The sequence below is a fragment of the Apodemus sylvaticus genome, chromosome 4, assembly GCF_947179515.1.
Source record: "Apodemus sylvaticus chromosome 4, mApoSyl1.1, whole genome shotgun sequence".
Taxonomy (NCBI): Eukaryota; Metazoa; Chordata; class Mammalia; order Rodentia; family Muridae; genus Apodemus; species Apodemus sylvaticus.
The window spans coordinates 108,030,358-108,045,417 of NC_067475.1; positions in this window are offsets into that span (position 1 = coordinate 108,030,358).

Genomic DNA, 15,060 nt, shown 5'->3' on the forward strand with positions numbered 1-15,060 from the left:
GTTGCATGCCTGCAGAGGCCAGCTTTCTGGTTCACAGATGGTGTGTTATTGCTGTAATCTCAAATGAAAGAAGAACAAATGTCATAAGAGCTGCCATCCCATCCTCAGGCATGTCACCATCATAGCCTTGAAGTCCACATCTCCCAATACAAGATCTTGTGGATCAGGAGGTCAATATATAAACAAGGAAGAGGTCTCACAACAAAGGTTGATTGTTTCCATTGGAATCACATAATCTGTCCATTCAGTTGGTTGCAACCAAGGCTGTAGAGCAAAAGCTCTTCCAGTAGGCCTGAGCACTGGTCAGATTCTACTGTGTACACAATAGAGATGCTTAGTAAGAACTATGAAAGAAAGCAACGGAATGGGAAAAGCCTGTCTTCATCACTTGGTGGGCTTTAGTCTCCCAAATTCCCTGGCTGCTTTTTACAGTTTTGTTTCTGTCTTAATTGAGAATGGTTGCATGGCAACACTGCTCTCTGCAAGGTTTTGCCATTATGTTGGCTTTTAAGTACATTATGACGCATTCTAAAACGAGTGCAGAACAAATCATTTTGTCTTGGTTTGGTATTTGACTTTGTGCATTATACAGGGTTGCTGATATCTACCTCTAAGCCTTGGTAAGCTCTCCTTTCAGCACATGTTAATCTCCACCTTTAGCTCAATTTGTAAGCCCGAAAGCCAAGCCAAGGAAATGATAGAGTACTTGTAGCCGTGTGTATATGAGTGTTTGTGTGTTTGAGAATGTTTGTCTAGGTTTGGTTTTTATAGGCATCATAAATCATGACTGGGGTTGTAAATTAACAAAAATAATTTAGTAGTTAGAGAACAGAATGTTATACACTATGTACCATATTTATTCAGAATTTAAGAAAAGCCACGGTGTTAATCTAGATGACCTTTTGGATTCCATTTAAAACTATGTACCCTCTGCTTTGGGTAGCTCATTTCTCATGCTCAGTAACTACCAGAGTTAGTTTTTTTTTTCCCACTCTTTCTCCAAAAGCATTTTCTTGAGCCTTCAGGGTTTGTTATGTGGCTTGTAATAACATTGTTTGTATACCATTCTCTAATAAAGTAACTAGTGCTTGTCCCACTGCAATGTGCAATGCTTACAGAGGGAGAACTTGCTTATTTTTAAATTGAATGACCATTCTTATGAGGCAATCCACCAACATTAGGTTCCTTGTGCTTTAAAAATGCTTTAGAATTCTGTGGTCAGGAGTAAAAAGCCTCATGTTTGCATGCACACTTTCTCTATACCAGACCTTGTGTGGAACTCTAGAGGAGAAGGGCAGCATCCACAAAGTTGCCCCTGTGCTATGCGCAGAACAACAAGCACAGAAGAACCGAAAGGCCCTGAACACGTGCTTGGACAGTGAAGCGAGGTAGGTAGGATGGTGCAGCTTGTTGTGTAATGTGCTGAGAGGCCTTTTGGAGACAATGCTGACTGAATTGGATTGCAATTGTAAATTACAATTGTAAAACCTAGAAGATTTGAAAGATTTTGTTAAGTAAGCAGGGGGCTAAGTCATTTCAAGTTTAGAAATGGAGACGAATAGAAGCCCGGTGTGCCATGGAGACACTGTATTTCAGGCTCCTGAAAAAGAGACGCCTACCAAGGTGATAGTGATCTTTGAATTAACAGGGTCTAAAACATCTGTTCTACTGTATATGTTGTGAGGGCTTTTAAATGAAAAGGATGTGGTGAAATTCGCTGGGCAGATGTTGACAAAACAAATGATGACTTTTAAGAGACCAGCCAGAATGGTAATTTTAAGAGAGGAAGGTAGTCAATAGCTTTTGGAAAGACAGAAGCATTAGATGGTTCAGTGCTTAATTGACAGACGAGTATATTGGTGGGCGAACGCAGGAATTCCCACCTTGAATGAGGCAGGGTCATAGCCTTCCTGAAGGGACATGGATTGTTTTTTCTCTTCTTGCAGGTGGGAGGCCTGGTCAGTGCACAAGAGTTAAGTTAGGCCCTGGGGTTCTTTATGCCCTTTGTCTAGGATAGTGAAATGGAAATGTATTAGTCTGTTCAAGGAAATCTTATTTCTTGACCATTTCCTGCTCTTTAAACATGCACATAGTTTTCAAGAAGTTATCCTTTCTTCTAATGAATTCCTTTCTGCATGCAGAATGGGCATATTAGGGTAGAGCCTCTTTTTAAGATATCCCATTAGGAATCATTGTCTCAAACAATACAGACTTTTTTTTCCTGAGTGGCTGAAACTAGAGATTTCTAAAATGGAGACCACTAGACTAGAAGGGAAAGAAGTCATCAGTATGAGAAAAGGCATAAGCAGACCAATGAGAGGAGGATCCAGGCTGAGGCAGGAAGGAAATTCCTCACCTCCTCTTTGAACTTTGGTTTCTTTGGCTAACCATTCCCCACCCATTAGGATTGTTGACACATTCCAGTAATATCTCCAGCAAATAACCTTTTCTCCCTTTCTTTTATTTTGCTTAAATTAGCTAGGATCCCTTTGTTTTTGGAATTAAAATTGCTCTAAATTATATTCACATAGTGAATTGAGATAATCACTATGCAAAAAAAAAAATCCAAACACAATGACAAAAAGTGAACATTGATTGAAGTTTTGTCAACTGCGGTTTGGCAACTGAAGGCCAAGGAGTGGAAGAAAATGTTCAGAAAAAGCATGTGGAATGAAAGGTACATAGACTTGTAGGCAAGATTTAGTAATATAAACACTCGAGAGAAATGTTTTTACCTAAGAGGAGAAGGGTGGGATAGATTGACAATGGCCGAAGTGGAAAAAGGAATTTCAAATATGGGGTGTGGATAAGTGCTTAATATTGTTAAAAGTTCCCCAGCATGGGTGCTGCTCAAAAGCTCTTGACTTAGGCAAACAAATGAACACTGTGCACTTTGCTTAGGTGTAAAAGGTTTCAGAAAAGAGAGATGAATGCTGCCTAAGATCAGGGATTAATAATGAAGGAGAGAAGACTGCCCTTACCAATTGTGTTAAGAGAAGTAAAGGAGACAGTAATTAGAAGAAGTCACTTTGTTAGTTTGACAGGCATTTTATCCTACTTGATGTGACAGGTGAGACAAGGCTACATGGTAAAGTAGACACAGTGCCTCGCTGTAGTTTACAGTTTAGTGGGGGAGGCTTACATGGTAAGCATCTAAGACATGCAACAACAAAAACAACAAACCATGAGTACTCTACAGTTATTTTGGCATTATAATGACACATTAGGGTCTGTATGCCTGGATACATGTGCTTATAAATACACACATGCACACATAGACACATAAATATAGTAGAAGATAAATTTTGTACTATAAAAGCAAAAGATTGTTTATGACTTCTTGTTTAGATGTAAAAGTCAACTTCCTGTACAATTCTTTTTTAATTATATATTTCCTTTATTTACATTTATTCCCTTTCCTCATTTCCCTTCCAAAACCCCCCTATCCCATTCCCTCTCCCCCTGCTTACCAACCTACCATTCCCACTTCCCTGTCCTAGTATTACCCTACACTGGGACATTGAGCCTTCACAGGACCAAGGATTTCTCATCTCATTGATGTCCAAAAAGGTAATCCTTTGCTACATATGCTGCTGGAGACATGGATCCCTCCATGTGTACTCTTTGGTTTGTGGTTTAGTCCCTGGGAGCTCTGGAGGTACTGGTTGGTTGATATTTTTTTTCCTCCTATGGGGCTGCAAACCCCTTCATCTCCTTGGGTCCTTTCTCTAGCTCCTCCAGTGGGGACTCTGTGCTCAGTCCAATGGTCAGCTGACAGCATTTCCCTCTGTGTTTGTCAGACACTGGCAGAACCCCTCAGGATAGAGCTATCTCAGGTTCCAGTCAGCAAGTACTTGATGGCATCCACAATAGTGTCTGGATTTGGTAACTGTATCTGGGATGGATCCCCAGGTGAGGCAGTCTCTGGATGGCCTTTCCTTCAGTCTCTGCTCTACACTTTGTCTCTATCTCCTCCCATGGGTATTATGCTCCCCCTTCTTAAAAGGATCAAGAACTACTTCTACTTGAACTTCCTGTGGTCTGTGAATTGTATCTTGGGTATTCCAAGCTTCTGGGCTCTTATCTACTTATCAGTGAGTGCATACCATGTGTCTTCTTTGGGACTGGGTTACCTCACTCAAGATGATATTTTTCTATTTCCATCCATTTGCTTAAGAATTTCATGAATTCATTGTTTTTAATAGCTGAGTAGTAAAAGTACTCCATTGTGTAAATGTACCACATTTTCTGTATCCATTCCTCTATTGAGGAACATCTGGGTTCTTTCCAGCTTCTGGCTTTTATGAATAAGGCTGCTATGAATATAGTGGAACATGTGTTCTTATTACATGTTGGAGCATCTTCTGGATATATGCCCAGGAGTGGTATAGCTGAGACCTCAGATAATACTCTGTCCAATTTTCTGAGGAACCGCCAAACTGATTTCTAGAGCGGTAGTACCAGCTTGAAATCCCACCAACAATGGAGGAGTGTCCCTTTTTCTTCACATCCTCTCCAGCACCTGCTGTTACCTGAGTTTTTGATCTTAGCCATTCTGACTGGTGTGAGGTGGAATCTCAGACTTGTTTTGATTTGCATTTGCCTGATAACTAAGGATATTGAACATTATGTGCTTCTCAGCATTTAATATTCCTCATTTGTGAATTCTTTGTTTAGCTCTGTACCCCATTTTTAATAGGGCTATTGGTTCTCTGGAGTCTAATTTCTTGGGTTCTTTGTATATATTGGATACTAGCCCTCTATTGGGTGTAGGATTAGTAAAGATCTTCTCCCATTCTGTTGGTTGCCAGTAAAGATCTTTTCCCAATCTGTTAGCTGCCATTTTGTCCTATTGACAGTATCCTTTGCCTTACAGAAGCTTTGCAGTTTCGTGAGGCCCAATTTGTCAATTCTTGATCTTAGAGCATAAGTTATTGGTGTTCTGTTCAGTAAATTTTCCCCTATGCCCATGTGCTCCAGGCTCTTCCCCACTTTCTTTTCTATTAATTTCAGTGTATCTGGTTTTATATGGAGGTCCTTGATCCAATTGGACTTGAGCTTTGTACAAGGAGATAAGAATGGATTGATTTGCATTCTTGTGCATGCTAACTGTCAGTTGAACCAGCACCATTTTATACAATTCTAATCCACAGCTGGACTGTTCTGTCAACAGACCAATAGTTTAAGAGTTAATTTCTTTTCTTACATGAGAAATGAATAATGTGAGAAATGAACAGCCTAAAATACCACCACCCAGAGAGTGCAGCATTGAGAACTGTTGAAGCAGACAGCAGCATTCAGAGGAATTATACCAAAATGTTAGTTGGCTCTTTTTACTTTCTTAATAACAATGAAAACTATATGTATGCTTTCTCTTCACTGCTGTTTTTTTGTAAGTAGTAATGTAAAGCTTTCTGCAATGAGAAATTTTAGAATTTTTAGTGCACAACACTAAGTCTCTTCTTTTACCAACAATGGAAGGCCAAGAATAAAATTCTTCAGTTGGAAGGCTCCTGTTTATGAATTACCCAATTTATATTTACAGATACTGAAAAGAAATGCTATGAATTACCATTTTATTACTTAGCTACATTTAGTACCATTAAAAATTACTAGTATTCAAAGACCACTGAAACACTGTAATAATTTTTTTAATATTAGTGTTGGGTAAATACATATATTTTAATATAGTTTTTACTAAACATTTTAAGAATTTCATACAGTGTATTTTGATCATATTCATTCCATAACCCAACTCCTCCCAGACCTATTCACCCTCTCTTACCTTCCTATCCACTCAACTTTGATCTTTCTAAAAAATAATTTAATCTAATTTGTGTTTAAATCTTGTTAGTAGGATCTACCCTGGAGTGTGGGCCACCCAACATGGGTCACACTATTTAAGAAAACTGACTCTTCTTCTAGAAGTTATCAAATGCAAATAGATTTAAGGCTAAGAGTGGGATTTGGTATATACCTGCCACTGCTTGTATACCAACATTTTATCTGGTTTGAGCTTGTATGGATGTTGGGCACGTTGTTATAATCACTGTGAGTTCATATGTGCCTTTGCCTATTGTACCTGGAAAACATGTTCTTTGAAGTCACCCAACACCTCTTGTTTACAATCTTTCTGACTCCTCTTTTGAGAAGATACCTCTGGCTTTGTAATATGTATATCTGTGCTGTGGGTAGGACAGTAAATCACAAGATATTTTAATATTATATCCATTCAGCAGAATAGTAATATTAGACTCTCCATTAGACTATCCATAGGGCCTATGACTCATCTTGTCACAGATTATTAACTCTGTTAACAGTACAAGAAATGGGTTCCATCTCATGAAGACGGCCTTATTTACAGTCAGAAAGTGGTTGGTTACACATATACATATTCATGCCACTATTGTAGCAGTGGAAATATCTTTTTTTTTTTTTACATTTTTTTTATTTGATATAATTTATTTACATTTCAAATGATTTCCCCTTTTCTAGGCCCCCCACTCCCCGAAAGTCCCACAAACCCCCTTCTTTTCCCCTGTCCTCCCACCCACCCCTTCCCACTTCCCCGTTCTGGTTTTGCTGAATACTGTTTCACTGAGTCTTTCCAGAACCAGGGGCCACTCCTCCTTTCTTCTTGTACCTCATTTGATGTGTGGATTATGTTTTGGGTATTCCAGTTTTCTAGGTTAATATCCACTTATTAGTGAGTGCATACCATGATTCACCTTTTGAGTCTGGGTTACCTCACTTAGTATGATATTCTCTAGCTCCATCCATTTGCCTAAGAATTTCATAAATTCATTGTTTCTAATGGCTGAATAGTACTCCATTGTGTAGATATACCACATTTTTTGCATCCACTCTTCTGTTGAGGGATACCTGGGTTCTTTCCAGCATCTGGCAATTACAAATAGGGCTGCTATGAACATAGTAGAACATGTATCCTTATTACATGGTGGGGAGTCTTCTGGGTATATGCCCAGGAGTGGTATAGCAGGATCTTCTGGAAGTAAGGTACCCAGTTTTCGGAGGAACCGCCAGACTGATTTCCAGAGTGGTTGTACCAATTTGCAACCCCACCAGCAGTGGAGGAGTGTTCCTCTTTCTCCACACCCTCTCCAACACCTGCTGTCTCCTGAATTTTTAATCTTAGCCATTCTGACTGGTGTAAGATGAAATCTTAGGGTTGTTTTGATTTGCATTTCCCTAATGACTAATGAAGTTGAGCATTTTTTAAGATATTTCTCCGCCATCCGAAGTTCTTCAGGTGAGAATTCTTTGTTTAACTCTGTACCCCATTTTTTAATAGGGTTGTTTGGTTTTCTGGAGTCTAACTTCTTGAGTTCTTTATATATATTGGATATTAGCCTTCTATCTGATGTAGGATTGGTGAAGATCTTTTCCCAATTTGTTGGTTGCCGATTTGTCCTCTTGATGGTGTCTTTTGCCTTACAGAAACTTTGTAATTTTATGAGGTCCCATTTGTCAATTCTTGCTCTTAGAGCATACGCTATTGGTGTTCTGTTCAGAAACTTTCTCCCTGTACCGATGTCCTCAAGGGTCTTCCCCAATTTCTTTTCTATTAGCTTCAGAGTGTCTGGCTTTATGTGGAGGTCCTTGATCCATTTGGATTTGAGCTTAGTACAAGGAGACAAGGATGGATCAATTCGCATTCTTCTGCATGCTGACCTCCAGTTGAACCAGCACCATTTGTTGAAAAGGCTATCTTTTTTCCATTGGATGTTTTCAGCCTCTTTGTCGAGGATCAAGTGGCCATAGGTGTGTGGGTTCATTTCTGGATCTTCAATCCTGTTCCATTGATCCTCCTGCCTGTCACTGTACCAATACCATGCAGTTTTTAACACTATTGCTCTGTAGTATTGCTTGAGGTCAGGGATACTGATTCCCCCAGATTTTCTTTTGTTGCTGAGAATAGTTTTAGCTATCCTGGGTTTTTTGTTGTTCCAGATGAATTTGATAATTGCTCTTTCTAACTCTGTGAAGAATTGAGTTGGGATTTTGATGGGTATTGCATTGAATCTGTATAGTGCTTTAGGCAAAATGGCCATTTTAACTATATTGATTCTACCGATCCAGGAGCATGGGAGGTTTTCCCATTTTTTGATGTCTTCTTCCATTTCCTTCTTCAGAGTCTTGAAGTTCTTGTCATACAGATCTTTCACATGTTTGGTAAGAGTCACCCCAAGATACTTTATACTGTTTGTGGCTATTGTGAAGGGGGTCATTTCCCTAATTTCTTTCTCAGCCTGCTTATCCTTTGAGTATAGGAAGGCCACTGATTTGCTTGAGTTGATTTTATAACCTGCCACTTTGCTGAAGTTGTTTATCAGCTGTAGGAGCTCTCTAGTGGAGTTCTTTGGGTCACTTAGGTAGACGATCATGTCGTCTGCAAATAATGATAGTTTGACTTCTTCCTTTCCAATTTGTATCCCTTTGACCTCCTTAGGTTGTCGAATTGCCCGAGCTAGTACCTCAAGTACAATATTGAAAAGATAAGGAGAAAGGGGGCAGCCTTGTCTGGTCCCTGATTTCAGTGGGATTGCTTCAAGTTTCTCTCCATTTAGTTTGATGCTGGCTACTGGTTTGCTGTATATTGCTTTTACTATGTTTAGGTATGGGCCTTGAATTCCTGTTCTCTCCAAGACTTTAAGCATGAAGGGATGCTGAATTCTGTCAAATGCTTTTTCAGCATCCAATGAAATGACCATGTGGTTTTGTTCTTTGAGTTTGTTTATGTAGTGGATTGTATTGATGGATTTCCGTATATTGAACCAACCCTGCATTCCCGGGATGAAGCCTACTTGATCATGGTGGATGATCGTTTTGATGTGTTCTTGGATTCGGTTGGCAAGAATTTTATTGAGTATTTTTGCATCGATGTTCATAAGGGAAATTGGTCTGAAGTTCTCTTTCTTTGTTGGATCTTTGTGTGGCTTTGGTATCAGCGTAATTGTGGCTTCGTAGAAGGAATTGGGTAGTGTTCCTTCTGTTTCTATTTTGTGGAATAGTTTGAAGAGTATTGGTGTTAACTCTTCTTTGAAGGTCTGGTAGAATTCTGCACTGAAGCCATCTGGTCCTGTGCTTTTTTTGGTTGGAAGACTTTCTATGACTCCTTCTATTTCTTTAGGCATTATGGGACTGTTTAGATGGTCTAGTTGGTCCTGATTTAATTTTGGTATTTGGTATCTGTCAAGGAAATTGTCCATTTCCTCCAGATTCTCCAGTTGTGTTGAATATAGGCTCTTGTAGTAGGATCTGATGATTTTTTGGATTTCCTCAGTTTCCGTTGTTATATCTCCCTTTTCATTTCTAAGTTTGTTAATTTGGATACTTTCTCTGTGCCCTTTGGTCATTCTGGCTAAGGGTTTATCTATCTTGTTGATTTTCTCAAAGAACCAGCTCCTGGTATTGTTGATTTTTTGTATGGTTCTCTTTGTTTCTACTTGATTGATTTCGGCCCTGAGTTTGATGATTTCCTGCTTTCTACTCCTCCTGGGCGAAATAGCTTCTTTTTGTTCTAGGGCTTTCAGGTGTGTCATTAAGCTGGTAATGTATGCTCTCTCCATTTTCTTTTTGGAGGCACTCAGGGCTATGAGTTTTCCTATTAGCACTGCTTTCATTGTGTCCCATAGATTTGGGTATGTTGTGTTTTCATTTTCATTGTGTTCTAAAAAGTCTTTAATTTCTTTCTTTATTTCTTCCTTGACCAAGGTATCATTGAGTAGAGTATTGTTCAGTTTCCACGTGTATGTGGGCTTTCTGTTGTTTCTGTTGCTATTGAAGACCACTTTTACTCCATAGTGATCAGATAGGAGGCATGGGATTAGTTCGATCTTCTTATATTTGTTGAGGTCTGTCTTGTGACCAATTATATGGTCGATTTTGGAGAAGGTACCATGAGGTGCTGAGAAAAAGGTATATTCTTTTGTTTTAGGATAGAATGTTCTATATATATCTGTTAAATCTAATTGGTCCAAAGCTTCAATTAGTTTCATTGTGTCCCTGTTTAGTTTCTGTTTTCCTGATCGGTCCATTGAGGAAAGTGCAGTGTTGAAGTCACCCACAATTATTGTGTTAGGTGCAATGTGTGCTTTTAGTTTTAATAAAGTTTCTTTTACGAAAGAGGGTGCCCTTGCATTTGGGGCATAGATGTTCAGGATTGACAGTTCTTCTTTTTGTATTTTTCCTTTGACCAGCAAGAAGTGTCCCTCAGGGTCTCTTTTGATGACTTTGGGTTGAAAGTCAATTTTATCTGATATTAAAATGGCTACTCCAGCTTGTTTCCTGAAACCATTTGCTTGTAAAATTGTCTTCCAGCCTTTTACTCTAAGGTAGTGTTTGTCTTTGACCCTGAGGTGTGTTTCCTGTAAGCAGCAAAATGTAGGGTCCTGTTTACGTATCCATTCAGTTAGTCTGTGTCTTTTTATTGGGGCATTAAGTCCATTGATTTTAAGAGATATTAAGGAATAGTGATTGTTACTTCCTATCATTTTTGACCTTATTTTTTAAATTTTAATGCTTAACTTCTTTTGGGTTTGATGAAAGGTTACTATCTTGCTTTTTCCAGGGTGAAGTTTCCCTCCTTGTATTGGTGTTGTCCTCCTATTATCCTTTTTAGGGCCGGGTTTGTGGATAGATATTGGGTAAACTTGGTTTTGTCATGAAATATCTTAGTTTCTCCATCTATGGTGATTGAGAGTTTTGCTGGATATAGTAGTTTTGGTTGCCATTTGTGTTCTCTTAGAGTCTGCATGAGATCTGCCCAGGACCTTCTAGCCTTCATAGTCTCAGGTGAAAAGTCTGCTGTGATTCTGATAGGTCTTCCTTTATATGTTACTTGGCCTTTTTCTCTTACTGCCTTTAGTATTCTTTCATTGTTTAGAACATTTGGTGTTTTGATTATTATGTGACGGGAAGTATTTCTGTTCTGGTCCAGTCTGTTTGGAGTTCTGTAGGCTTCTTGTATATTCATGGGCATCTCTCTCTTTAGGTTAGGGAAGTTTTCTTCCATAATTTTATTGAAGATGTTTGCTGGCCCTTTAAGTTGTAAATCTTCACTCTCATCTATGCCTATAATCCTTAGGTTTGGTCTTCTCATTGTGTCCTGGATTTCCTGGATATTTTGGGTTACAAGCTTTTTGCATTTTGCATTTTCTTTAACTGTTGAGTCCATGGTTTCTATGGAATCTTCAGCATCTGAGATTCTTTCTTCTATCTCTTGTATTCTGTTGTTGATATTTGCATCTCTGTCCCCTGATTTCTTCCCAAGGCTTTCTATCTCCAAAGTTGTCTCCCTTTGAGTTTTCTTAGTTGTTTCTACTTCTGATTTTAGATCCTGGATGGTTTTGCTTAGCTCCTTCACTTGCATGTTTGTGTTTTCCTGTAATTCTTTAAGAGATTTTTGTGTTTCGTCTTTCATGACCTCAGCCTGTTGACCAAAGTTCTCCTGTATTTCTTTAAGAGATTTTTGTGTTTCGTCTTTCATGACCTCAGCCTGTTGACCAAAGTTCTCCTGTATTTCTTTAAGTGTTTTTTGCATTTCCTCCTTGTTGGCTTTTGTATTCTCCTGGATTTCTTTCAATGATTTTTGTGTTTCCCTTGCAAGGGCTTCTAACTTTTGATCCATTTTCTCCTGAATTTCTTTATGTATGACCTTCATGTGTTCCTGTACCAGCATCATGACCAGTGATTTTAAATCCAAATCTTGTTTTACTGGTGTGCTGGGGTATCCAGGACATGTTGGTAGAGGAGAATTGGGTTCAGATGTTGCCATATTGCCTTGATTTCTGTTAGTGACGTTCCTGAGTTTGCCTTTTGCCATCTAGTTCTCACTGGTGTTAGTTTATCTTCTCAGTGCTGGACTCACCAGTGCAAGCTGCCCCTTCCCAGTTGGCCTCTGGTGCACAGCTTACCTCCTGCACTGCTTGTAGACAGTGTGCTGCTGCCCAGGCTGTTCAGATCCCAAAGCAGGCACCCGAAGGCTCCCTCTGGGGCCCGCTGGATTCACTGGAGCACACTGACTTCTCCCAGCTGGCCGCCCGGAAGCCCAGCTAGCCACTTGCAGGACTTGGAGATGTAATGCTGCCGCCCAGACTGATCTGGATCCGGAAGCGGAGAGAGTAGAGCTAAGGGCTTCTGCCTGAGGCCTTGCCCCAGATTGTGTCTGTGGAGCAGATGGAGCCCGTGTGCACTCCCAGGGAGTGCCGACGGTGTATGCTACTGTGACCTCCCCTGTGTTCCGCTCACTCCGCTGGGCAGCCGATCCGCCAACCGGGCTGTCGCACACAAGGTTAGCCTGGCCGCCCAGTCCCTGAGTCCAGGCAAAAGCCTGGGAGGCCAAGGTCCGAGCAAAGTTCCCCTAAGGCGATGACTGTTAATTGGGTCTGCCAGGTGACTAGGATGGCGGCGGGCGTGCGCGCCCGCGCTCCCTGAAAGCACTGGGAGAGTCTGCTTTGCTAACAATCACCTGGGCGGGTTGACTCACAGATGGCCCACCAAGCCGCCCAGTTCTTGGGGTCAGTCCTGTGTCTTTTGGGGCCTGGACCCCTGCTTTGTTAGCCTTAGGCTATGCCTGTTACAGGTCTGCCCGCCTGAGCTCTCTGTTGTCCTGCAGGCAAAATGGCGGCGGCGCGCTCGCAGGCCTGGGCAAAAAAAAAAAAACCTCCTGCCTGGGTTGGCACCCCGATGGCCCCCCGACCCGCCCAGGGCCTGGGTGCAGGCCAACGCCCGTCGGGGTCAGACCACCGCGGTGTTGGCCTCGGATTATGTTTGTGTACCTCAGTCCGATCCGTGGAGTACGGAACCAAGATGGATGCACCTCTCCTGACTGGTGGGAGGCCGAGTTCTGAAGTGGCCTCCGTGCAGGAAAGGCGCCGCACAACTGCAGCTGCTTGCTGCCCGGCTGGTCAGCGAAGGTCAGTGGTCGTGGGCGCAGGGCCTAACTGGTCCCTGTGACGCCTTGGTTCCACTGCTGATGGCCCTTCAGCTGGAGCAGCCACTGATGCCGTGCCGCTGCCGCTGCCGCCGCCGCTCAAAAGCGAGCTCGAAGTGCAGTGGAAATATCTTATCACACCAGTCGTTGTGTATATTCCAGTGGTCACATCTGGGCAAAGGTGAAGATATAATTGCTAATTTTCCTCACATGTGGTAGAGAAAAAGTAAGTACACGTTATGAAAACAGTGGAGCTTAACAGATGGATGAATTGGAATAAAACCACTTCAGAAAAATTTGTTCTGCCCTTCAAGTTATATGAGTGAGAATAATAAGAACCTGAAGGTCCATCTATTCGCATGACTAGCATGCTGATGCTAGCTCTCACTGGGAACCTCAAATGGATGTTTCAATGCACTGCTTGTGCTTCCTCACAGCATGGCAATAAATAACAGCTGTAACATGCACAACCTTTCCAAAGTCTGCCAAAAGAAGGTACAACATTGTTCCTATTTTATTTGCAAGCCATTGAAGCTCAAAGAAAGGAAATATGTAGTGTACTATTAATGGGAGAAGTGTCAATGTTTCTTGCCATGAAGAGGTAGCATGGCATTTAGTAATGCTTCCTAAACACTTTTCACTTTGAATTATGATGCCATAGTAGGTAACAAAATATTGACTGCAAAATAAATACAGGGGCCAATGTGAATGGGATAATTCTGAGCTAGGATTACTCATCCTACTTAGGAGTAAAGAGTCATGGATGTTGGGTGGTATATATAAGTTAGTTTTAAAATCACTCTCTCTTTTACATTTTTAAGATTTGCTTTATTAATTTTAATAATCTATGTGTGTAAGCCTACATGTGGGCATGGGCGAGTGTGTACATGTGCCTGTGAAGGTCAGCTGAGTCAGATGCCCTTGTAGATGAAACTAAAGACTGTTTGTTAGCTGTCTGCTGTGGGTACTGGGAACAAAGATCAGGTCCTCTGGAAGAGAATTACTAGGTTTAGCCTCCGGGACAATTCTCTAGACCTTTATTCTTCAATTCAATATAAGAAGATTCTTGGACTTCCAGGTTCTGTCTGCAGCTGGAGACCATCCTCTGCTACAGGGCCCCATACCCAGGTGGCACAGGGAGGTAGCTAGCATCCCAGAAGTGCAGACAGGCCTGGGAGCTCAGGAAAGACTATCTCTGCTACTCAGAAGAACCCACCATGAGGGAGCTTGTCTCCCCAGAGTGCCTACCCACCTGAGTGCACAGAAAAGACTACTACTTCTCTTCACATTTGTGGCCCAAGATGGACCTTCTCAGAGCCATCAGGACACAAGAACCAAGAATCAGATGGAAGCATAATCCTTCTGGTTTCATTCTTAGCTGACAATGACCACAGTTCTCCATACCTAAATTCTTCCCAGAGAGAATTTTCCAACTTTCCAACCTTTAAAGAGCCAGGAAACATCTTCAACAAAATTATAGAAGAAAATTTGTCTAGCCTAAGGAGAGAGATGCCCATGAACATACAAGAAGCCAACAGAAATCCAAATAGACTGGACCAGAAAAGAAATTCTTCTTGTCATATCATAAACAACACACAAAATGCACTAAACAAAGAAAGAATATTAAAAGCAGTGAGGGAAAAAGGTCAAGTAATGTATAAAGGAAGACCTATCAGAATTATACCAGATTTCTCACCAGAGACTATGAAAGCAAAAAGATCCTGGGCAGATCTCATACATACCCTAAGAGAACAAAAATGTCAGACCAGACTACTATACCCAGCAAAACTCTCAATTACCATAGATTAAGAAATCAAGATATTCCATGGCAAAACCTAATTTATACAACATCTTTCCACAAATCCAGCCCTACAAAGTATAATTGATGGAAAACATCAACACAAAGAAGGAAACTACACCCTAGAAAAAATCAAGAAAGTAATCTTTCAACAAACCCAAAAGAAGATACCCACACAAACATAAAAATAATATCAAAAATAATTGATATAGTTATTGAAACAACAATAACTATGCCTTAATATCCTTTAACATCAATGGACTCAATTCCTGAACATAAAGACATAAAGAAACAGACTGGATATGTA